The sequence below is a fragment of the Alexandromys fortis genome, unplaced genomic scaffold (assembly GCF_014885135.2).
Source record: "Alexandromys fortis isolate MF-2015 unplaced genomic scaffold, M_Fortis_MF-2015_v1.1 scaffold_0, whole genome shotgun sequence".
In the NCBI taxonomy this organism is placed as follows: domain Eukaryota; kingdom Metazoa; phylum Chordata; class Mammalia; order Rodentia; family Cricetidae; genus Alexandromys; species Alexandromys fortis.
Genome location: NW_026067949.1, coordinates 17,922,144 through 17,948,328, shown reverse-complemented (window position 1 = coordinate 17,948,328; position 26,185 = coordinate 17,922,144). Strand labels below are relative to the sequence as shown.

At 34.1% G+C, this 26,185-nt stretch overlaps 1 pseudogene; it reads right to left on the bottom strand.

Moving 5' to 3' along the window:
• Positions 1–1,396: 1,396 nt before the first annotated feature.
• On the bottom strand, positions 1,397–12,828 carry LOC126506246 (26S proteasome non-ATPase regulatory subunit 4-like; annotated as a pseudogene).
• Between the last annotated feature and the right edge of the window lie 13,357 nt (positions 12,829–26,185).

Here is a 26,185-nt window from a genome sequence, read left to right as displayed (position 1 = left end):
CTCTTAATTCTGATAATGCCTAGGGTAAAATACTATCAGCAGAGAAATCCTTGTTGCTCTTATTCTCCTGGATATCTTTTCATTTCCATAATGGAATCAAAATTAGGACTGGCAGTTATACAGTGATGATCTTCTGTTTATACTTTTTTGAACAAAAAATATAAAAAATTCTCCTCAGAAAACTATGTAGCAGGAGAAATAATTTCAGTATAACTGAAAAAACTTATACATTCCAACAAATTGTGTCTTAGTTACATTTCTATTGTGGTAACAAAACACTATGATCTCAAGAAACTTATAAAACAAGCATGTTAATGTGGAGACTTGAGTCCAAATATTAGTCAAAGGCCACAATGGCAAAATTAATGGAATCAATCAGGCAGGCATGTCACTGGAGCAGTAGTGGAGAGTTTGTCATTCTGTCAAGAAGAAAGAAAGAGACAGAGGAAGAGTTAGAAAAAGATGATAGAGAGAGAGAGAGAGAAAGAGAGAGAGAGAGAGAGAGAGAGAGAGAGAGAGAGAGAGAGAGAGAGAGAGAGTTTGGTAATGGTGTTGTGGAATATCATTTTAACTGGCCAAAGATGTGTTACATTTGTTTACACTGTATGATATTACTTTAACTCTGTAAAGGTGTAATGCTTTTATTTATAATGCATTTGCTTAATCAAGTAAAGACATGTTGCATTTGTTTCACCTTTCCTTCCCAAGGCACCAGATTGATCTAATAAAAAGATAAATTGACAATAGCCAGGCAGAGAAAGAATAGGTGTGATGGACGGGGAAAGAGATTAAATAGGAGGAGAAATCTAGGCTCAAGAGAAGAACAAGAGAAAGAGTAGAAGATGCAAGACAGAACAAGGAAGTCAGGCAGTCACCAGCAGCTAGCAAGAAAGTAAAAGGTATAAAGACCAGAGGCAAAACATAAAGATAAACATTTTAAGCTGAAAGAGCTAGCAAGAAAAGAACCAAGCATTCAAAACTAGTAATAGGGCTCTGTGTGATTTTTTGGGAGCTGGTTGGTGATCCAAAAGACAAAGCCTGGAATAATGGAAAGGGTTTTGTAATATGAAAGCCTTACCCAGTGACATACCTTCTTCGACAATGTGTATTCCTATCATTTTTATTTCAATTAAATACTTCAAAACGAGAAATTGTATTACTATTGTAAATTACAGTGCCTTGAACAACATAGTTACTCAATAATAACTCTTTCAATCTAAGTCACCTTTATTATTATAGAAAGTTGATGGCGATATAATTGTAAGAATATTTTCTTTTTCTTTCTATTTTTTTAAGCTAAAGGAGAAACTTTTCAAGTTTTACTCAGGTTGTAAAAGCTGCAGAGAGCACATCTTAGTTTATGTCAAACCTGGTCTTTACAGTCCCCTGAGAAGACTCACTTCCTGTTTTCCTTTTTCTTGTCCTTTATGCCACCCTTGTTAGCAGAGGAGACCAGAGAGCCGATTGTATTTCCATTTGCTTTATTATTGGGATCCCCACCTGGAAAGTTCTCTAGGAATCTGAAGGAATTCTGGGTCTTGCATCACATCATAGCTATCCTTCTTCTTGCCTGGCTAAGATGTGTCTGTGGATGAGCTGGCTTCGATGTCAGGTGACTCTGTTTGGCCAAATTCTGCTCCCTGCAGGGACATCTGCATGGCATAGGCATCCTGTTCCTTCTTAGGCATGCTGCTTTGGTCAGGAAGCCCAGAACAGGCCGGCCAAATTCCTGCTTTCCATAGTCATCTTTAGGAGGGCATTGTCAAGTCTTCAGTCCAAGAGCTAGCAATTCCAGCCTCAGCTGCACAGGCTGCCTCTGCCCGCTATATCTCCTCCTGCCATAGCCGCTGCTCTTCCAAAGAAACACGAAGAGCTACGGCCAACTCAGGATCAGCACTGGCATCTACTCCAAACTTGAAGTCACTGGCACTAAGACCAAGCATGGCACCACTTTCACCAGCCAAAAAAGAGAACAGATGAGGGCATCAGCCAAGCTGGGCCCTGGAGGCGCTGTCACCAGATGTGATCCACTTCCATCCTTGTCATTCCGTATGTTCACAAAGGCCGTCGGCATCTCTGTGTTCCCCTCCTCTTCCACAAAATTAAGGATGTCAGCATTAACTTTTTCTATATGAGGTATTGCCTAGTTTGCCCAGATCCTTCTCATTGTCTTCCCCAGGGCTACCCACAAAGTCGATGGTGACCATCCTGTGATTCTTGCCCTGCCAGTTCTTCAGAATCAGATGGAACACTCGAATGTCAGTGCAGAAGGTGATCTTGCCCTTCCTTGGACTGGACAGCATGGATCATAGAGAGGATGACGCCAGTGTCAGGGGTGAGTGTGGTCAGGACTTCACAGTCATTGGCCAGTGTGATGAGTCCCGTGAATTCTCACAGTTGTTTTGAGTGACATATGATGTTGACGGCATCCTCCTGGGCCTGCAGCAGGTGGGGAGTAAGTCTCCATTCCACACGTACTCACTGTTGCCCATATAAACCACAGTGCTCTCCAACACTATTGTCCACCTTTCCCCTGTAGACCAGCTGAGGGACTTGCAAGAATATTTTCATACAGATCACATTTATCAAATTTTGTAATTACACTGATCCACATAGTCATACCTTCTCATAGGCAAGATATGACTTTGCAGAAATGGCTGAAAGGAAATGGAATAATATTCCATCAACAATAGATTCAGTGAGAATTTTGTATGAATTCATTTCCTTGATTACCTGGAATCATACCTTAACCAAATAGCTGATTTTTTCCCTCATGATCTGTTACATGTTTCATTCTAGGCCTAATGAGGCAGAGGCATGATCAATCATATCAATGAGCCAAACAATTTGGAGCCCTCACTTGAATGAACATGATGCTTTGAAGATAAATTCTAGCCTCAAGGGGATTGCTTATCATTAGTTTGTTGACCTCTTTCCTGTCCCAAATGAAATAAGTATATGAGGAAAAATAAATCTATAATAAACCATGATTTGCCTTCTGGTTTTAACCCACTTAAAGGTCATTACTTGCTTCATATTGAAACCTTGAAAGCTGATCTTTGATTTCAATTTCTACTCTACTGGCATCAAGAATTCTTACAAAAATACAGAGATGAATGCAGCTTTAAGGAAACTGAGTAGGAAAATCCTTACAAAGATTATTTGGAATTACTTTAAGCATGAAACTTTGTTCTCTTAAACCAACTGATACTATTCACTCTAAATGTTAGTTTTGTATTTTTTAATCTTTCAGAAAATGAAAGTGCCATTAATAGCTTAAAAGCCTAGATGTAGCCAATATGTCACCAAATTTAGATTTTAATCAACTTTTTCAGAACTAAGATCTTAGTTATACAGGAAAATTAACAGATTTCATCTTTTTCCTATAAGGAAAATTAAAAGGAAATGAAAACAAAGCTGAACTGTGCAATGGCCCCACAGATTTACTTTTCAGACTTCATGGAGTTAAACATACTTTTCCAAACTGTCTTGATGCTAATTGTTCAGGAATATGAAAGACCTCAGATGACGCTTCTATAGAATAAGCCCTTAAAGGTAATATTAAATATGTATCCATTAGGCTCCACTTGATATTCTGCACAAAATTTTCTTCTAATGCAGATTTCAATAAGCAAGAGTGATTTAGTCAGCAAGGACAATGAAACTCTGATGCGGTCCCCATACTTCAAGACTATTCAAAACTACACGCTATTATTTGCCTCTGTCAGGCTTTCAACATAATTCTTAGGATCCTATATGTCAGCACAATACGAGCACTGCATAACTGGTCATGCAACAAATATTCTCGATTGGAAAATAAATGATGTTTGTCTTCCCTTTTTTTTTTTCAGACTCTCCTGTGGTTGACCTCTATATTGCATCTTGTTCTGTGAAAGATTGAGACCTTGAAAAAGGCTAGCTTTTTATTTAACAGCTAGCGACCATGCTCTTTTGCCTTTTTTTCTAAATCATAATTTTGGAACAGCATAATATTTTATTTCATGACTAAACATGGGTTGCACATCTATTTTGATGAATAAAATAGCTTTCAAATATGTTATTGTTTTTGATATTTTTACTTTAGTTATGCTAATTTCCTGCCTTCACCAACACGTATGGAGACAAATACAAAGTATTTTCATTAAAATTAGATATAAGACAAAATTTTTCACTCTCGCCATACCTATTTACTATAGTAATAGAAGTCTTAGGTACACCATTAAGACAACTAGAAATAAAGGTGATTCAAATAGAAAGGGAAGACATCACATACCCTTCTTAGGAGACTATGTGATTGTACACATAAGTGACCCTAAAATTTCCACTGGGAAACACCAGCAGCTGATAAACACTTACAGCAAAGTAGCCCTCTTAAATACAAATAAATGGACTGAAGACAAGTCAGAGAAAGGACACCTTTCATAATAGCCTCAAAAAAAAAAAAACATTGTCTTGGATAGTCTAATCAAGCAAGTGAAAGACATATATGATGAAACCCTAATACAGTAAAGAAAGAAATTGAAGAAGATATAAGTAGTTGAAAATATCCCCATTGATTAGTAGAATTAATAATGAAAAAATAATCATCTTACCAAGAGCAATCTACAGATTAAATGCAACCCTCATCAAAATTTCAAGAAAAATTTTAATGAACTTGAAGGGACAGTTTTCAGCTTCATATGGAAATATTAAAAAATTCGGGGTAACTAAAAAAATAAATTACTGAGGGTATTACCATCTCCTATCTCAAATTATAATACAGAGCAATAATAATAAAATAGCATAGCACTGTCACATAAACAGATATATTCATAAATGCAATAGACTCAGATACCAATATTAGTAAGTACTCTGACCAATGGACACCTGATTGTTTATAAGAAGTCAGAAATACACCATTAAAAAATTGTCTTCAGCCGGGCGTTGGTGGCGCACGCCTTTAATCCCAGCACTCCGGAGGCAGAGGCTGGCGGATCTCTGTGAGTTCGAGACCAGCCTGGTCTACAAGAGCTAGTTCCAGGACAGGCTCCAAAACCACAGAGAAACCCTGTCTTGAAAAACCAAAAAATAACTAACTAACTAACTAACTAAATAAATAAATAAATAAATAAATAATTGTCTTCAACTGTGGTACTGGTTAAACTAGATGGTTACATGTAGAAGATGCAACAGAATCCACACTTATCGCCCAGAAAAAAAAAAAAAACAACTTAATTACCAAAGAATGAAAGACACCCAAATAAGGCAAATTCACTGACACTAACAGAAGAAAAAGAAGGGATTATCCTTGAAAGCATTGGCCCAGGAAAAATACTTCCTGAACTTATCATCTACAGCACAAGAGCTGAGGAAAACAATTCTTTCTGAGACCTCCTGAAACTAAAACTGTTCTGTATGACCAAGGACACTGTCTTGAGACACAGAATGGGAAAAGACATTCTTTAACTAACTATTTCATCTGATAGCATGCTTGTATCTAAATGTATAAGAAGCACTTAAATCCTTAGCAACAAAAGGCAAGTAAAAGCTATTTGAAAGATGCTGCCAGTGCTTCTTTTTCCAAGCAGCCATGAAGATGACTGAAGTGGAGCAAAAGAAGAAACAGACATTCCACAAGTTCACCTACCAGGCTTTGAACCCAAACCAACTGCTGCTCATGTCCTATGAACAGCTGATATATTTGTTTGGCACTGGACAGAGGCAGTGAATGAATCATAGCTTTCCACAAATCAAGCAACACTCACTTAAGTCCATGAGAAAAATCAAGTAGGAGATATGACCCATGGAGGAGCATAGGGAGTGAAGGCACAACTGAGGAACATGATCACCCTCCCATAATGGACATGTACAATGGCAAGACCTTCAAGCAGGTAGAACTCAAACAAGAGATACTCAGTCACTACCTGGCTGAGATCACCTACAAGACCAGTGAAAAATGGCCAGCCTGGTATGTCGTAGCATTTCAATATTATTTGAATAAATAAAGCCTGCCTGAATATCTGAGCGTAAAACAGCCCTATTGATCAGTCTTACAGACCAGGTAATGGTAACAGACACCTTTAATCCCAGAATCTACAGTAACATAGACCTTTAATCCTAGTAGCCACTTTAGGTGTCATAGAAACCAGGCAGTGCATGTCTTTAATTCCAGTCATGTACGTCTATAATTCCAGAACTATAGAAAATTATAAAGTGGGAGAAAACAGCTCTCAGAAACAGTCTCATTCTGTGATTACTGGAGACAGGATCACCATTTTTTGACTCAGGTCAAGGTAAGAGCCAGTGACTGGCTACTTTGCTTTTCAAGTCTTGAGGTTGAACCCTAATTTCTCTCACTCAGTCTTTATTAAGCATGCTTCATTTGGCACCCAATGTGGGGCACACATTTATGAACAAGTCATTTTCCTGAGGCTTTTTAGCCAATGACTCAGATCAGAACCAGAACCAAACCTAACATTCTCTCCTGCTCTTACAAATTATTATTGTTAATGGTCAGGAAAAAAGCTGAGCAAAGGAAATTAGATTAAATGTTCTTGTTTTGAAACAAAAGTGGGATATTTGGAGGGTAATATAACCAGAATACAGTTAAGATTCGGATCCACACAATTCACACGTGTCTCCTGTAGTTTCTTTTCAAATAAAGTCAACTCTCACTTTGCTTCAGGCAATAATTTCCTGGGATTTTTGAAGTCTTTGTTACCATCTAAGGTTTTGTTTAAATGAATTATTTGATCATGTGTTATCCAAGAAGTGGATGATAGATTGGAAATATCTCCTAGCAGTCTTTGGAAATCATTAAGAGTCTGCAACCAATCTTTCCTAATTTGCACTTTTTGTGTTCTAATATTCTGTAAATCTATTTTATACCTAGATAATTTATAAAATCTCCCTTTTATATTTTTTCAGGAGCAATTTGCAATATCTAATGATGCAAAACTTTCTTTTTTCTTCAAACATTCTTTCTAAAGTATCTACATTTGAATAAGGAAAAAAGGAAGTAAGGAAAGAATAAAGGGAGGGAGGGAATGAGGGAGGGAAGTAGGACAAGAAAAAAATACAAAATTATTTCACCTTCTTTACCAAAACTGAGAAATTATATAAAAACTATGCTTTTCATGGAATCAATTCCTGCTTAAAAGAATTTATGCACCTCATTCAAAATACATCTGTAGTGATACCTGCTACTTGTCCTACAGACATTGTTTGAGGTGCACAAACTCTAGAACATCTTAGAATAAAACTTGAAAAACATCATCAATATTTACCAGACTCCGGAATAATGGGCATATTTAATTTCTGTCTTGGATCATTTTTCATTCAGTTTCCATGAGTTTTTAAGCTTTTTATTGTTACTGTTGTTGATAACCATCGTTAATGGTGGTCATATGGGATGAGAATACTATTTCACATTTCTTTTATCCGTTGAAACTTTTCTTGTGTCTGAGTATGTGGTCAGTTTTGTGGAAAATTCTATGACTTCAAAAAAAAAAAAAAAGACATCTACTTTTTTGTGTTAGAACTAATTGTTATATACATGTCTGTTATACCTTTTGGTCTAGCATCAGCGTTTCTATTTAGTTGTTATCTGAACTGAATGATGTCTCAATTGGCAATTATAGGGTATTGAAGTCACCACAATCACGTTGCAAGGTTCAGTTTGGGATTTAAGCTGTGGTGACAATGCTTCTTTTATGAACATGTGTGCACTTTTGTTCAGTTTATCAATCTTAAGAATTGCAATGTCTTTAGGGGTATTTTTCTTTTGATGACTGTGTAGTGACCTTTCCTATCTCTTCTCATTGGTTTGGTTTGAAGTCTATTTTGTCAGATATTAAAATAGCTACCCCAGTTTGCTTATTAGGTAGACTTGCTTGGAAATTCTGAAATATTGAAAATCTGTGTATTCTTGTACTCACGTGATTTTACAGGTTAGTTTAGATTTATGTTGCTTTGTGTGGATGCCTTAACAAAATGCATTAGATTCTCATAGTTCTGCAGGTAGTGAATTCAAGATCAAAGAGTCATCAAACTTGATTTTTTGTGAGTCAAGTGTAAGGTTTGCAGATAAATTCACATATTTATTTGGTGTACTTACAAGGTCTTCTATGGGTGTTTTCTCAGTGTTCAAATATTCTTCTAAGTTTTATAAAAACATCTTGCAAAATATAATATACATATTTTTCTAAAGTGACCATAGGGAAAAAGAATCAATGCTTATATAGCAAGCACTAAACAAAGAATCATCAACAGTGTGGATTGATAAGATCAATTTAGCATGCATTCTATTTTAGTCAAAGTCTAAGAAAAACTGTAAGTTGTTTTAAAACAAAATTGAACAGTTAAAATTAGTTCAGTGTGTGTTGTGTGTGTGAAAATAGGTATTAAATATGTTCAGTTTTTAATATATTTGTGGAGTTTATGCATTCTGAAAGTATCTCTATATAGTCTTTGTAGATAGTCAAAATTCTTAAGTGATTTCTTGTGGGGCCAAAAAATGCAGGCCCATTTTCAGCTTGTCTGATGATCAGAGAGTTGGAGACTAACAGGCTTTACTGCACCTTCTAATTCAAGAGGCGGTTTCCTTGCTCTTTTGAAGATAAAATATTTCAGTGCCATTCTGATGGGTGGTCAGAATATTCAGGCACTTGTTTTTCTGCTCCTTTCTTTTATAACGATGAGGTCACCTAGAGAAGGGTAGACTTCAACTTCTTACCTAGATTATATGACTTGGGAAACCTTGCTACCTAGACAACAGAATGCTAATGATTGGAAGTCTCAGAGTTGACTGTATGAGTTACCCTTTTATCACGTTAATAAGACTTTTGTTACCTTCTCCTCCTGTTTACTTTGGGTGTAAAAATTGTGGAAAAATAAACATGGGCAATTTCCGGGTTTGAGTAATCCCTGAAATACTCTCCGGGTACTGCTTTCTGGTTTCTGCCTTGGCATTCTATGCATTCTTCATATTCTTTACTTATACTTCTTCAATCCCCATGTTCCTACACTGGTAAGAGGTAATTTTGTCGAGGCCGGTCCTCAACAACTTCTGGGAAAAAATCTTGTTACCATCGATTTTTTTTTCCACAATATGCTTCTTTTGATTTTGTTTGATATAGAAATTTGACAGAGTTTTTATTTTTTGCCTACTTTATGCTATTAAATATCTTAACATTTAAACATATGGATATTTAATAATTTCCCAGTAGAAACTCATTCAGAGCATAGGCTTTTGTCTTTTTTTTCTTTTCTTCATAGCTGAAGACTAAAACCGAGGGCCTTGCACATACTAGGCAAACACCATACCATTGAGCTAAATCCCCAACCTAGAATCTTTTTATCTATTGAAGTTCATGATTATGGATAAATGTTTTTAAATGAGATTTGCTTTTGTATTATACTCCTTATGTTTGCCATAATATAAATATTGCTTATGGGAATATTGCAATTATAAAGAATACTAAGTGATAAAGTACATTGAAATTATCTCTATTTTAGGAAGAAATATGTATCAAACAAATAGCCCAAAGTGCACATCAACAGAGTTATTTTTTAGGAAATATTTACTGTGTATAAACATTTCTCTAAGTGTTTTCATATATTGTATATAGAAAATACCAGCAATAAAATTAAGCATGTGATGCTATGATTTGCTATTTACATTAGTTTTATGAGAGAAAATGGGGTCTCATTGGATTAACAGTTTTAGCTAAAATTAGTAGTCTCAAAGACCCATGGCTAGTTCTGTATTTTATTACTAAATAGTAAAGCAAGAACATATTATGTATTCTCACCATAATATATGCCTGCTTTAGGGACAAAGGTATGGTAAATAAACAAACCATGTGACATGTGCTAACCATTTTCATGTTGTTATTTTAGACACATGGCAGCTTAAAATACAGAGGCTTAATATCTACCCAACATTTGCTAGCAAAATCCCTAGTATCAGTTACTTTTTCTTTTATTTCTTTGCGAAAATATTATGACAAAGGCAACTTATATACAGAGAAGTTTATGTGGCTTTGAAGTTGCAAAGGATTAAGAGTCTATTATGTGGGGAAGTTTATCCTTCGAGGGCCGGGCAGGGTAACAGGAAGAGGATCTTAAGAACTCACAAGCTCAGCTGCCAATATGAAGCAGAATAAGGGAAGTGAAAAAGACATGAACCTTTAAACTCTCAAAGACACCCTCCAGAGACCAACTTCTTACAACAAGGTGTACCTCTAAACTCTGCTAACTAGTCCTATCCACTAGGAACCAGGAGATTAAATGCTTGATCCTATGGAACACGAGATTCTCATTCAAGCAACATCAGATCGAATAAGTGCATGCATTACAAACTAGAGTTAATGTCATAATTCACAATAACGCTGTGCACTTAGGTCTTGAATAATTTTCCTATCTTATTTTCTACTTGAAAATACTAGGGATTCTTTTATCTAGCCCATGTAATGAAAAATTTTGTGTTCTGGCCTTACAAGTTCTATCTGTGCTCTTGATTTCTATCTGTTCTTTGGAGAAAGGACAGATGTGTAACAATAAAAGTAGCAATTGTCTGGATTTTACCTCTTGTGCTAAGGTGCTTTTTCCAGGTCCTTGTCTTTAAATATTTTTCCTAAAATTGTTCCTGGGAATCCTCAGAAAAGTATATACACCATATTAGCCTGGAGAAAATATTCTTTAAATATATCTGCAACAATAAAGTGTCACTCTTTTAATTTTCTTTAATTATTTATCCAGTTACCTATATCATGACATACCTCTGTATGAGTCAGTGTCCATAGTGCTCTGCAGATACACATTTGGCTGCAACTGCTTCCTGCCATTCCCAGTGGGCTATGGTTGACCCTCAGCTTTTGTGCCACTGCTTGCTGTTCAAGCTAGAATTAGGTTGTGCAGAACCTGCTCATTCTGGGTTGGTAACATCTAGTGATTCAATCATTTAGAAGTCACCTCAAATAATGTAATTTTGTATGTGTGATGTATCATAGGGATAATTATGACTGCAGAATTTACTTCTTGCCAACATATATATGGTTTTTTTATGAAGAAGTACAAATCTGTGATGACTGAGTTGCAGCTTAAAGTAATACAAATTTATATCACCTTCTTTACCAAAACCGAGAAATTATATAAGAACTATGCTTCTCATGGAATCAATTGCTTCTTAAAAGAATTTATGCACCTCATTCAAAACACATCTGTAGTGATACCTGCTACTTGTCCTGCAGATATTGTCTGAGGTGCACAAACGCTAGAACATCTTAGAATAAAACTTGAAAAACATCATCAATATTTTCCAGGCTCTGGAATAATGGGCATATTTAATTCAAGCATACTTAATAAACATATTTAACATCATACTTGTTTCTGGTGATAATTTCATGAAGGCAGTAACTTGCTTCTTTTTTTCACCAACCGTTTTCTTCACACAGACTTCAGATTTTTTTACTTTTAAAAACATATTTAATAGACTTTGGGTTTCACACATTAATTATTATATACATTAGATCCACTCTTCACTCTTCTATGCCATCCCTCTTGTACTATTCTTTCAAAAATGATTCCATTTTATACTCATAACTTTTTGATAATAATTAGATTTTGGGGAATTCAGTATAACATGTTTTGAAGACAGTCAACCTTTATTCCAACTTTTTTTTCTAATGCACTTTTCTTCTGACCTAACTTTATGTCTTTTTAAAATTTTTTATATCCAGGCCAATTTATGCTGTTCTAATATACTTGGATGACCTTCAAATACAACACAGACAGTTTATCAAGGGATATACTCCTAAAGAACACTGAAATGACTGATACAAATGGGCAAAATCACTGTAACCAGGAATGGAACTTCATTCACTTTTTTGTCTTCTTTTCATGCTGGATTTGTTCTAGTTTGATCTTACAGGAGTCTTGTGTGTAGTATCAAAACCTCTCTGTGCTTATTTGTGCATATTTCCTGCTGTGTCCTGCGAACATTTTCTTCCTGAAGTCTTCACTTTTCAACCTCTTAAACTTTTTGTGTCCCTATTGCACAATGAAACTTGGGAAAGCCTCTAGACAATGGATATGGTATATGTGTTTGATGGATATTTAAGGTTTTAGAAGTAGAGTTGTGCAGAATTACACACTATGGTTCCTTTTGCTTTCTGTAGCATTCACTATCACAGAAATTATACAAAATATACCTGGATACTTGTCTACATAATAAAATTCCAGAAAACTCATAACTGGTTTATCAATCATTCATATTTCCTATAAACGATCATAGGGAATGGGAAGAAATTATTATTTACATAAAAAATAAAGCTAACATTGATGATGAGGTTTTATAGGCTACTTCATTTTTATTAAAAATATCAGGAGTATTACTTTTTGAAAATTGAAACTTTCAATAAGTGCAAGAAAAGGGTATAAATAGAAGTTCCTCCCAGGCTTGTGAAATAGTTAAGCAGAGAGTGATTTATATTTAAACTATGAGTCAAACAAATTTAGTGTGACATTCCATAAAACCTCTTGAAATTAAAATAGTGTACTTTTTACCTCACAGTGTAAACTGGCTGCCGTTTTAGGGAATGGCTCTAAATCTGTCACTTTCCATCCATCCTCTCCTAATTCACATCTTCCTCCCTTCTTGCTTGCTATGCCGCCATTCATCACAGACACAGCTGCTATCACAGCAGCCCTATCCTTCACACTTAAATCACTGGCTGTCTCTGCTCTTGTCAGGGCTAGTGTTTGAAACAGCAAATAAAAACCAGGAGCAGCAGCTGCAATAGCACAAGCACCACAAATGTTCCCCAGGATTCCCATCACACAACCCATTTGTGCCAAGTGTAGGTACAGATCTCCTCACACTAATAACCAAAAAAGAATACAGAAACTGTAATTGTGGAGTAAATGACAGGTATCCAGCATATAGTGTAGTTAGAAAGGGAGCGAGACTTTGGACTCATAACTTCTCTAATGTAAGTAAGTTAGTAAGAGCCTTTTGAAATGGAATAGTGAAATGAGATTGCATTAGCAAAATTGTTTAGGAACATGTGTTAATTATGTTTACAATTATAGGCTTGAACATGACTCCTGACAATTCTTTTTTATACCAAGAACATATTTTTTTTGGTCATCATCTTATCACTTTTCCTGTGTCACCACTGTGCAGAAGAATTAAGCAAAGGAGATAAATGGAGACTCTTAGTAGCTTATTAATAATCTAAGAATTTGTTTGTCCAGCATTTCCTCTGTTTATTTATCAAATACAGACTATGGGAAAGACATCATCAAACCTACCATCAAAGTATTTAATCAGCATTTGAACATTGAATGAATAAGTTATATACATATAAATGGAAGATATAAAAAAAGGCCCTAATTGTTTCTGCTGATAGTATTTGGGAAAGAACCTAGGCTCTCATGCATGATGGCTAAGTGCACTACCACTGCTCAGTCATCAGAAATGTTTTTCTACATCCTCTGGATACTTGAATTTTATTTAGGGAAATAGAAGATATCCACAATTGATTCCTTAACACCTTTAGTACAATATAAAAGGTTACAATTTTTAAACTATTTGAAAATGTAAAAATAATGTTTTTAATTGTTGCAAATATTAGAATAAATAGATTGCCAAATAATTAAGATGCATATTCATGAATTAGTAAATTATAAATAGCGATACTGTGTGTGGCTACCTCTGAATAATGGTTAACATAATGTGCATTGTTTGGTTTTTGGTTTACTTGTTGCAGCAAAGGATAAATTGCACAGGGGAAAGCTGGGAAGATAGGAATTGCTGTCACTGAGAAGGTAATTTGTGGAATGATTTAAGTCTGTGAGGCCTTTCCATGAATGTAAGTGTGGTTAGAATATGATGGTAATTCTATGATTGGACGTCTCTTCTAGAGGATGGGGAGAAAAAGCAAATGTAGCACAGATCTCCAAAAATTCCTTGTATTATCCAGAAAAAAACTAATTAAGTGTTTAATGACTAGTCAGCTCCATACAATATTTGTCTGACAGCAATACGCCAGTTTATTCGTTGGACCCACAAAGATATTCTTTATCCTTTACAAAAGTTTCTTTCTTTAGGCAATTACAGAGCTAGTCTCAAAAGTGAAAAAAAAAAAGTAAAAGGAAAGCATTGTGAATTACCCAAACCAGGAAAGAAATATATATCCAGAGCTATAATCTGCTGTTTATTTTAAGTTGAGATAATGATTGTGCACTTGGGAGGAAATGCCACAGTGATTTCTGGGCAAATGAGTCACTACATAGCAGCTAGATAACCAGGTATATTTACTCTATGAAAATTCTTTTAATTATTCTGTTGCCATCAGTTTGATCTTAGTACATGTTATTCTTTGAAACATTTTCTATATTAGGTAGAAAATTAGGAAAGATAATCTAAATTGAATGTGATGATTCATATTGAAAGGATTAAATAAACTTCTGCTAGATAGTTCATTTCAATATTTACACTTTGGTGAGATAGTGTAAGGCGAGAGATAGCGTGGGCACACTAGTGCAGAGGACAGTTGGTAGTAGTTCCTATCTCCACGTACCATCTAAGCATCCAGCAGACATAGAGCTGTTTAGTTCTGCAAACATCCATCTGTCACATATGACTACTTAGCACTTGAAATGTGGGAAACCAAATTGAAATGTGCTATACAATACAACATTAGGTTGAAATACGTAGATAATGTAAAATGTTTTAACATTTTTATCAATCATACATTAGAATGCTGATTTGTAAACATTATGCAAAATGGAATAGATTATTAAAATCCTCATCTCTTTCTTGTTCATAAAGATAGTACAAAAATTTAAAATTATATCTCTCTTATACTTGTATTTCACGTTATCTTACTTTTGTTCACTCCCAATATAAGGAATTCCTTGAAATTGAATTATATACTTCTTATTTCCAACTTAGCACCAAGAAAAGATGGTTCCTTTAAAGCAATTAATGTACATATTTTTACTCTCCTATATATGCTTGATTTTTTTTATTTTAGCAAAATTGCTATAGGTCAGTGTTTTTCAAACTTCTTATTGCTCCAACACTGTAAAATATTCATCTTGTTATAAGGAGTTCTTTCCAAATAATTATTTTCATTGCTACTCTATAACTGTTATTAATTATAATATAAATATCTATGTCTTCTCATGGTTTGAGGCAACCCTTTTGAAAGGGTCAATTGATCCTCAAAAGGGTCACAGCCCACAGGTTGAAGTTCACTGCTATCAATGGAGATGATGCTACAAAGGACAATGATGCAGTGTATTGTGTGAAAAGGCCTGAAAAATCTGCATATCTAGAAAAAACAGGCCAGGCTAAAGAATTATATCCAGCCTTAATCATTGCTCCAAGATAAAAAAAAAAAATATGTGGCATCTAAACTGACTGTCAAAGAAAGATTCCTTTGACACTTCTTGTCTGGCACGTTCTGTTATCATTTCTCATATTTCTCTAGAGGTAGGCTATGGCACAGATGTTTCAAAATAAAATAAAATATTGAATGACTATGTACTGTGCTACAATGATAATTATCATTAACTCTGAACATTATATCATCCTGAATTTCCTTTGAATCACCAACAGTCAAATGAATATAGACTCTTTGGAGGATTTTAATGCTGTGTTCTTTGAACACATCTTATAATAAACGAACATCTTATTAAATCTAATATATGTATGTATTAATTATAACTTATAAATAACAAAATATTGCTATCATATGCTGGATTATAGTACTAAGGAAGACAGGATATATTTTTCAATGTGTGTATTATTTCCACAAGATTAATTATTTTTTCGTGATAATAGACTGGCTCACTAATCTTATGTAACCTTTTACTGTAAACACATTTCTATAATGTAAATATAAAAACTATGAATGTAGCAATGCACATGCATTGAAAGATGGTATATTATGCTTTGAATTTATTAATAGTTAAAACTGCCAAACAAAATAGAATACTCATTATATTTTATAAAATATGAAATAAGTGACTAAAAGTATGAAAATATCAAATAAGCATATAATACTCCTTAAATAAACTGTGTTTGTAGTTTACTTAATTAAAATTACTGCGTTGAGGAGATAACGTGATATAACATATTTGCTGTGCTCCATCTACGGATGGCAAATTAGATCAATACAACTCACATGGAAAGTGAGCTGGTGTAACAGCCAGCCTGCAGTCACAGAATTAACAGGTGGGAATTGCACAGATTTGGTGATTTCCTGAGGCAGGAGGGTCAACTAGACTTCCCATTTCATATCCTCTGAGTTCAGACAGAGGCCACGTATCAATAAAAGTGGAGAGTGTTGATGACACCTAAACTGAACCTAAGGTCTCAAAATACATGCATACATTTGTATACATATGCTTATATGCACCCATGCACACATCACAATACAACACTACATGCTATGAACTACAGATACATATACATGAAAAAGAATATTATTTTACTGTAGTTTAATGATAGCATCTAAATGTACATGTGGCTATGTTTAATGATTCTTATTGTTAATGTTTATGTAATAACAGCAACAAGTTATGCTATTAACTGTGTATCAATAAGATCCTGAGTTTCTATTTGATAGAATAGAATGTAAATGCAATATATTTATTCACCTTACTGTTTCATGTGCCAGGACTCCTCACTGACCTGGGCACTATCTGATAATTCTGTTAATATTACCACATGTATTTCCTTCCTAATATAACTCTTCTTCCATTTGTATTTAAGTAAACCCGCCATTCACACTCTGAGGTTCGGTTTATGGGATTTCACTATAAAAAGCCCCCAAACACCTACCAGGTGGACAGCAAATGACATAATAACCATGAGTAATGTTTGATGAGTCAACTTGGGAATTCAGTTCTTGTTCTGAATTCTGCTCATCTCTGTCTCTTTTAAGCCTTTAAAGTTCTGCTTCCTTTGAAAGACAGTGATTCTACTTAGCTTTTTGAATATAAAAAGGAAAGAAAGAGAATTTTTTCTTGTATTCATTATGTCATGGAAATAAGCCATATACATGATTAAATAAATATTTACCTTAAGGAATCATCTTGAGAATGAAGTATTATGAATACAGCACAAGAATACATTTGCTGCTTTTTGAAAATATCAATGCTTGAATGAAGCCTTCTTCATTTTATTTAGTTAATTAGTTTGTTTTGTGTGTGTGTGAGGAGATGCAAGTATGCACATGTGTTTTAGTTTTTCCTATGTGTGTGTGAGTTTAGGTCCTTGTGTTACACTGTTCACATATGAAGATAGAGGGCAACTCTTGGACAATTATTCTCACCTTCCATCTTGTGAGATCTTGGAAAAGTCATTAGGACATCAGTCTTGCATGCAAATGCTTCCACTATTCTTGGGAATGATTATTGGATCAATTGCTCTTGTGTCACAAGATAATTTAGTCTGGTTAAGAAACTATTAGTAATTGAAGAATTATAGTAAGGTCTCGCTGTGGGTGAAGTTCAAAGAACAAACAGAAGTTACATAATAACACAATCCCTAATCCAAAACCATTGGGATATTTTAATATCAGCTCAAATATATGGCTTTGCAAAGTACTCTAAAAGTCAAAAATTGACTTTAGTTTATTTAAAATTGTTTTCAGAGGTGGTCATGATATACAGTGATGAAGACACGTGCTATAAATCACAGAGAAAAATAAAAGACAGTCAAATACTGTAGCCATTTATCTTTTGAGTGAAAAGTATATGCTGACTCAGGCAGTGGTAAATGGCTTGGTTCGTTATGGATTACAAGGAAAAAAAACTGGTTAATAAATCTATAGAGGGCCGGGCGGTGGTGGCACATGCCTTTAATCCCTGCAGTCGGGAGGCAGAGGCAGGTGGATCTCTGTGAGTTCGAGACCAGCCTGGTCTATAAGAGCTAGTTCCAGGACTGGCTCCAAGACCACAGAGAAACCCTATCTCAAAAAACCAAAAAAAAAAAAAATCCATAGAGGCCAGGTGGTAGTGGTACACACCCTTAATCACAATACTTGGAGCCAGAAGCAGGCAAATTCTGAGTTCAAGACTAGCATAGTCTACAGAGCTAGTTCCAAGACAAACTAGGGGTACACACTCACATATCCTTTGCAGTGAAACGCACATTCACCAGCCCAATGGAATTCTACATATTCAATGATTAATGAATTCTTTTCAAGCAATATTCTTAAAGCAAAGGCAGATTTTGGCCCACAAAAGCAATATTAAGATAGGGAAGAATCTTTATTTTTTGACTTGTTTTACACAGTGCAATATCTTTGCCTCGTGTCTCCATCTGCACTTTTGTAAAAAAAAAAAAAAAAAAAAAAAAAAAAAAAAAAAAAAAAACATTTTCCCATCTAAGCTTTTCTTTCAGATGAGAGAGAACTTGGCTATGAACTGCATTTAACATTATCTTCTGTACTTATTTACTTACTGTTATGGGCTTTTCTTTTCCTTGGGTATATTTGTTTTCAGTGTAAGCACACTTATCTGAAATTTTCATGGATAAAACCCAGTCTCTGAATCTCCTCCATGTTGAATACAGTCTGTTCTTACTGGAATTAACATTTTGCCAGAACACTAGATAAGGGAAAGCGTTATCAGCATACAGTATAGAACCCTGCAAGAAGTAAACAGAAAGTTAGAATAAAATGCAAAGCTTACAGGTGGAAAACTTAGATATTATATACTGTCATGGTATCATTAACCATGTTTTGTTCTTTGAAATGAAAAGTTCAGTATTTAGAAGTCATTAAACCTATTTCTGTAGTGAGCTTGTACAGACACAGGCAAAAAAATTACTATTTAGTTACTTTAGATATTGGAGACTACCTTTGATCTGAATTTACTTTGAGATCTTAATGGAAACCACATTTATCTGGTTCATATAGTATCATAAATATAGAATATTCAGTACTTTTGGCTGTCTCAGCCTTGGACATTGAAAATACTGACAGAGTTAGACTTCTGGGTGTTATTAGAGTCAAAATGAGAATTTTAATAACATGTGTCTTTGAGTTTTGAAATAAAAACTCATTTTAATCAATTAGATTGAAAAATTGACGCATAGGTAGAATATAGACTACATATCTATGTTATAATAAAATTATGAAACAATTAAGTAAAAACATAAACACAGACTTCACTTTGTCTTACTCCTAATGTTTTATTACACTGCATGTACTTTCCTTATTTCCTTCAATATTTCACACAGTGGAAGTTGTATCTGTTACTTCAGTATATGCATTGTATCAAACTAATTGTGATTACATTTCTATAGCAGTATTTCTGTGGTACTAAAAAGAATATACAAAAAAAAGCAATTTACCACTGTGGGAAACAAGATTATTTGAGATGTGTGATAGATAGTTCAAACAATTTATTTGACTACTGAAAAGAGGGAATGAGATTTTTGAAGTCCCTAAATTTCAATATCATGAAATCAGAAGTTTTGCAAAAGTCACATTTAAAAAACAGAAGTATGTCAACTTTTTAAAAAAAAATTATCTGTGACATTGATATGAGGTAAACTAATATCCCTGAAATCAGAAATTATATTTAGGTGTTGGATAAAAATAACACTCAAGGAAAGGACACTGGTTGAATTTAACATTTTTAGATTCTATAGTCTGTGGTTTTGAAAGTTATGTTTGTCTTAAGATTAAAAGAATCAGAATTCTAAGAGTTGAGATTTTTTTTAATTATAGAAACAAACTGGGGACCACATACAGTGAGGAAATAGGGAAATTATGAAACTAATTATTCCAGAATTATACTTTCAGTGCACAATTTGATGTCCTCTAAAATAGGAGGCAGAAGTCTGATTGAGAGGGGACAAATTAGCCTTGTAAACTTCAACATTTGATGTCCAGTGAAAGGATAAAGTAGGTTAACAGCTCAGATTACATGAAATGATTAATGACAATGTCAGATCTATTTCAGAAGGAGATATCACTGCTGCTAAAGTGTCTGAGACTTATAAGCCCTTTATTGAAAAGACATCAAGAAAGACGGTGATCAAGGTCAACACTGACTGAAAACTCCAACCAATATAATGACATGGGCAATTGGATACTTCAAACATTTTATCAATCAGGAAAATTGAATTATTGAGAAAAAGAACACTGTGAAACATCAAAACTCACAAGCATATTATGACCAACTGTTTTTTTTTTTTTTTCAGAATTTTCTCCAATCAGACATGAGAGAACAGTGGCCTAATCACAACTACTCTGTCCATTGCTAATGTTTAAATTTGGTTAGTGTGGTTGCTCTAAACAAGTATGTTTTTATCCAGTTATACTTCTCAAGAGCAACACACACAGTAGATGGTTATTCAAAACCAAATAGTTGTCACTGAAAACAAATATAAAAATAATGTTATTTTGACTTAGCTGTTTAAAGATATATATATATATATATATGTGTGTGTGTGTGTGTGTGTGTGTGTATGTGCATATAAAAATAATCAACAAAAACGGAGTCCACATGAATTTTAAATGAGTTCAAGTAAGGGTTGTATGGGAGGGTTTGGAGTCAGGAAAGGAAAGGACGTCACTATTTAGTCATTTTATAATTTCAACAATAAATAAAATATATAATTAAAACTGCATACTCACACAGATAACCTAGTGCCTATGTTATGCACACTCCTCAACTTGCAGTCATTTCTTCTCACAATAAAATTATTATAACACAATAACAGTAGGTGTCAATTATGAATTTAACACAGAAAACAATAAAGCATTATAGCTTAGTCTAACATTCATTCAATGTGCTACAGCACTTTCATTAACCTACAATGGTGCAAAATCAACCCACACAAAAACTATTTAGAGATAAATTGTTGAAGGCCTCATATAATTTATTGAACATATGCATAATGAAGCTGCTGAGAACACAGTTAAGGTAGCGTATTGATTACTGAGTATTGTGCTTGCAAGGTTGACTGAGAACTCTGGCTTTATAATGCTGTCTATATTTCCAAGCATCAATAGTACATGTAGCTAACTGGAAAGAGGCCACACTTCAAGTTTGAAGTATGACTTCTACTTACACATATAAAATTCAATTGAAAGGTCAAAAAGTTATACATTGAGTCATTGTAAATTCTGGGCTTTATGGATTCCTTAGGTGGTAAAATATCAAGGATAATGAGGATGATCTAATGTCTTGAAGATGGAATGCATAATAAAAAATTTGAGGGGATTAATCAAAGTTTTAATGGAGAAACAAAATCAAGTGTGATGCCTAGTCTGCAAAGTCTTTCAAACTTGTTATAGCTCCCTTAAATTGAACATTTGGAATAAACTCACTAATGAACTTAAAGTCTAGTTATATTAAACATTCCCATCAGAAACCAACAATGATGTTCAGTTTTATGTTTCATAATTCTTGCTAATAGATTTAAGAGAGTAAATTTTCATCTCAGTTTCATAATTAAAGTTTTTGTTGTGTTCTATATGAATATTCTGTCATTCTTCATGCTATACCTAACCTGTGTTTTATTTTGGTAGTAGTTATAATGACTTTATAATCCATCACTCTAAATAAAATATTCCAAGAAAAGAGACCCACTATAAAACTTTAGGAATTAGAGTGTAACTATATCTTTGTGATTGAATGTTGACTTATGATGTTGATGCTTTTGTGCTAATTCCCCAAACCTGCAAACTAAGGTGGTAAATATTTGTAGATGCATATGTAATATCTATAGAAACTATACATATCTAATACTTGATCATTTTCATCATTTTCAGACTGTGGAATAATCCTCTTTTACACAGTAAAGATTCGTCACTCGAATTGATTTAATAAAATGCTGACTGGCCAGTCGCCAGACAACAAGTTTAATAGGGCCAACCTAAGGATAATGAGAAGGAAAAGGGCAGAGTCCAGGTTGACAGTCAGATACAGAGGGAGCAAAGATGAATGCATCCTGCTAATAAAGCTACTGCCATGTGGCAGGGCATAAATAAGGAATATGGGCTAATTTAAAATGTAAGAGCTAGTTGGTAATAAGCTTGAGCTAATGACCAAGCATTTACAATTACTATAAGCCTTTGTGTGTTTATTTTGGACCAGAGGATAGACAGAAAATTCTAATAACATTTTCACATCATTTATTTATCATTTATTCTTTTTGTAATCTCATAAATATACATTGCATTTCTATAAGTTTCTTCTCCTCCCTCACCAATAGTTTACATGTGACCTTGATAGCTTTATTGGGGCAGAGATTCAATACTCTTTAGGGATATGACTATTGTTATGTTGATCAAGCCCCAGAGGATGGCTTCACAGGCACGTGCACACAGGAACAACTAGTTAAGACTCAATAGCTTATAAAAGTGAAATAATACAAAATAAAGTCAGACAGTGTATGTAATGAGGCAGATTAGGGGGAGTAGCATAGAGAACACAGGACAGAATATGAACAAAATATATTGTTATATACAAGAAATTTTCGAGCCAAGCAATGATTTGCACATTTTTAATCCCAGGACTCAGGAGGCAGAAGCAAACAGATCTCTATGAGTTTGAGGCCAGCCTGGTCTAAAAGAGCTAGTTCCAGGACAGGCTTCAAAGCTACAGAGAAAAACCCTGTCTTAAAGAAAAATACAGAATTTTAAGGAACAAAACATTTGTAACTTGCAGTTTGCTTCTTTTAGTATTTAAAGATATTTCCTATTTTTAAAAATGAGAAATTGGTGTTCACAAGAACTGTATATATGTATAAAATGACATATATAATGTCATTTTACTCTGGATTAGCTTTTTATCCACTTTAATGATGTGACAATTTCTCTTGACAATTTTTATTGAACAATTACATTTCTATTTATTTATTTCAGGTATCTCTATTCACTGTATTCAACACTACTGAAACTTATGCTAAAAATTTGTACTTTTCAGCTATGAAATCTCTGTGTTAATTATTATTTTGCAAATATTTTATTTATTAGAAGAAAATCCTTCCCCTATTTCATTTTAAAGTTATGAAAAATTTTCTAATTTTATTTCTGATAATGTCAAAATATAAGAAATAATTTCCATTGACTTTTTTTAAAATTTATTCTTCTCTCAAACAATATATTACGACCACACCTCTACTTCTCCCAGTTCCACTACCCAACTCCTCTCTCCCTAGATATACTCTTTCTCCATTTTTCTTCAGAGAAGTGCAGTCCTCCAGGCATATTAATGAATCATGCCATAGCAAGATACAATGAGACTAGGCACAAACCCTCATATCAAGTTTGGTTAAGGCAACCCACTGGGTGGGAAAGGGTCCCAAGAGCAGGCAAAAAATTCAGAGACATTTCCACTCTCACTGTTAGGAATCCCACAAAGCAGCAAGCTACCAACTTTAACATAAGCCAGAACCCAGAGCTAGAGAAATTGAGTAAAACTAGGAGAACATGATGCACAGAATCAACCAAGCAGGGTCATAGTGGCCCAAGGAGACTGAAGTGGAAATCATGAGGCCTGCATGAGTCTGTAGTAGGTGCATTGGCTTTTTTATATAATCATTTTAGGATATATGTTTGTGTCTCTTCATGACCCAGGTAGTACTTTATTTTCTTCTGAAGTTATATCGTTGAGAATATATTAGATGAGTCATTGTTTCCCTCAATGCTGCACATTTTTAACAATTGGTTAAAAACTAGGACATCCACAAGCGGAAAATTCTGGGTCTTCTGGAGTTCGCATCTCAGTCAGTTTTAGCTTTCTTTAGCTGCACAGGAACAGACAGCACTGCTTCTGGACCAATATTTGTATTATTTATGCAAGGAGATTTTAGTCTCCCTCTGAAACTTCCTTAGAATTATTTCTCCAATCATTTTCCTTTGTATTTCCTTATCTTTTGTATCAAAATTACTATTGATCTTATGAGGTATGATCAAGCAACATGAGATAATTGCAGCATGTCTAGAGTCTTGACCACAAAATACAAATAAAAAACGAAAATAGACCAATTGCTGGTTTCTCAGAAAAGGTCCAATTTATCTGAGATAAGCTTCTGTTTGGTCACTTCCCCAAAATTTTAGATAATCTAATTTTGTCCAGAGTATACAGTTGTTCTCTGTCAAACTGTAGCTCTGTTAGTACTTACACACATTGAAAGCCTACACAGTATAAAATACCATGATCAGCATTGGTGAATACTGGTGATCTCCTCTTTCAAAACCAATTTCTCTTTTGCCCAGATGCTCTGATAGAGTACTGATGTCATCTTTATTTGAACTTGATAATTGCATTGATGATATATAATTTTTTTTAGAATTCTTTTTTTAATTTTTTTTTGTTGAAAAAATTTCCGCCTCCTCCCTGCCTCCCATTTCCTTCCCCCTCATCCCACTCCTCTCCCCCTCCCCCCACTCCATTCCCCCTCCCTCTTGAATCTGAAGAGGAGTCAGGATTCCCTGCCCTGTGGGAAGTCCAAGGTCCTCCGGCCTCCATCCAGGTCCAGGAAGGTGAGCATCCAAACAGGCTAGGCTCCCACAAAATGTTAGATTAACACCACTTTTAGTATTTTAGGTAACACAATAAAACGTGGGATATATTTAATATAAAATGTCTTAAGAACTCATCTTGACAAATTAACAGATTTAGAGCAAAGGAGAATCCTGGTAGTAAGGTAGAATCTACAGAATACACTCTTCTTGGGTTAAAATACTAAGAATAATTTTCTTTTCTGATGACATTGATAGCCACAATTATTCTTTTTGTTTGGTTCTCTATAGTCATCTAATTATTTTAGCAAAATTACGTCTGGTTTATTTTATCCTAAGCCACTCATTTAGATTAATTACTTTGACATGTAATTTTCTTGGAGTTTCCATTGATCAGTTTGTAAAGGAAGTTTTAGAGTAAATAGTCATGTACCCAAATATTAACTGTTTTCAAAACAAGACGTTTTTGCATTTTGAAGGTTCTCCTCCACCAATATATTATTAGCGCATGTGGCTTGATCACAGTCATATGTCTATTTGCTACTATATTTAAATTTGCTACTATATATTTTAGTTCCAGGATATAAAATGAATAAGCAATACATTAAGAAACTGGGGAGATCCATCAAACATAATAATAACACCGTAAAATTAATATACACAACAAATTCAACTACACACATATAACACAGAGAGTGAAAGTAATATCCTAAAACAATCTCACTTCCTAAAATTTTGGAGGAAAAAGAAGAACCCTAGGAATTTTAGGTGATTATTTATAGTATCCATATCCAAATGTCATCAAACTTCAATGAGATCTAAAATACAGAATTCCTACCTATTTTATTGTCACATTAAGCTAGCAGAGCAAGATCCAATTTTATAACTAGAGATTCTGGATATCTTTCTTTATTAAAAAGGTTTCTGTATATAATTAATGGTGTTATAGTTGTAACAAAATATTAACAATTGCAAGGGTCTTCCTAGTTACATCATTTGGTGCTCATAGTAGATGAGAAAAAATTAGAGTTAGTAATAAGGATACATTTATGGGTGGGCAAAGTTGGAGTGATAAAAATGGGATATGAGTCTAAGAATGCACATATCCTGTTGAACAGAAGGAAGTAATAAATTTTTGAAAGCCCCGAAAGATGCAGGCTAACCACTTTTGACATAAATATTACAGTCTACAGAATTTTGTGTTATCTTGTGTTCTGGAAATTCTATTACATTACTATTATATAGCTAATAAGCTATTAAGAAAAATGTGAATATTTAGCAAGGGTACATTATAAAGAAAAATATAAAATATGTTGAAAATACATTAAACAATGATAAGTTAATTCTGATATCCACAAAACAAAATATTGAAAGCCAAAGTGTAGAACTAAGTCATTAGTTAATCAAATTGAAAAGATGTATCTCCCTTCAATTATATTAACATAATAAGCAAAATCAGGCTCAAATGTGTAAAATTAATTTCCATTCTTTAAAAGGATTCATAAATGGAGAAATAGCTTACATTAACTTACAGTATTATCTTGTAAAGATCATAGGAAACAGAAAGCCAAAATGAAATAGAAATGATCTTGCATCTTATAATTTTGGATTTTAGAAGGCTGCTGATAAATTATTTAAAAACTTTATCAAGTTTCACATTTGTGATTCATATATTTTCTGAGTGTAATATATTTACATAAATA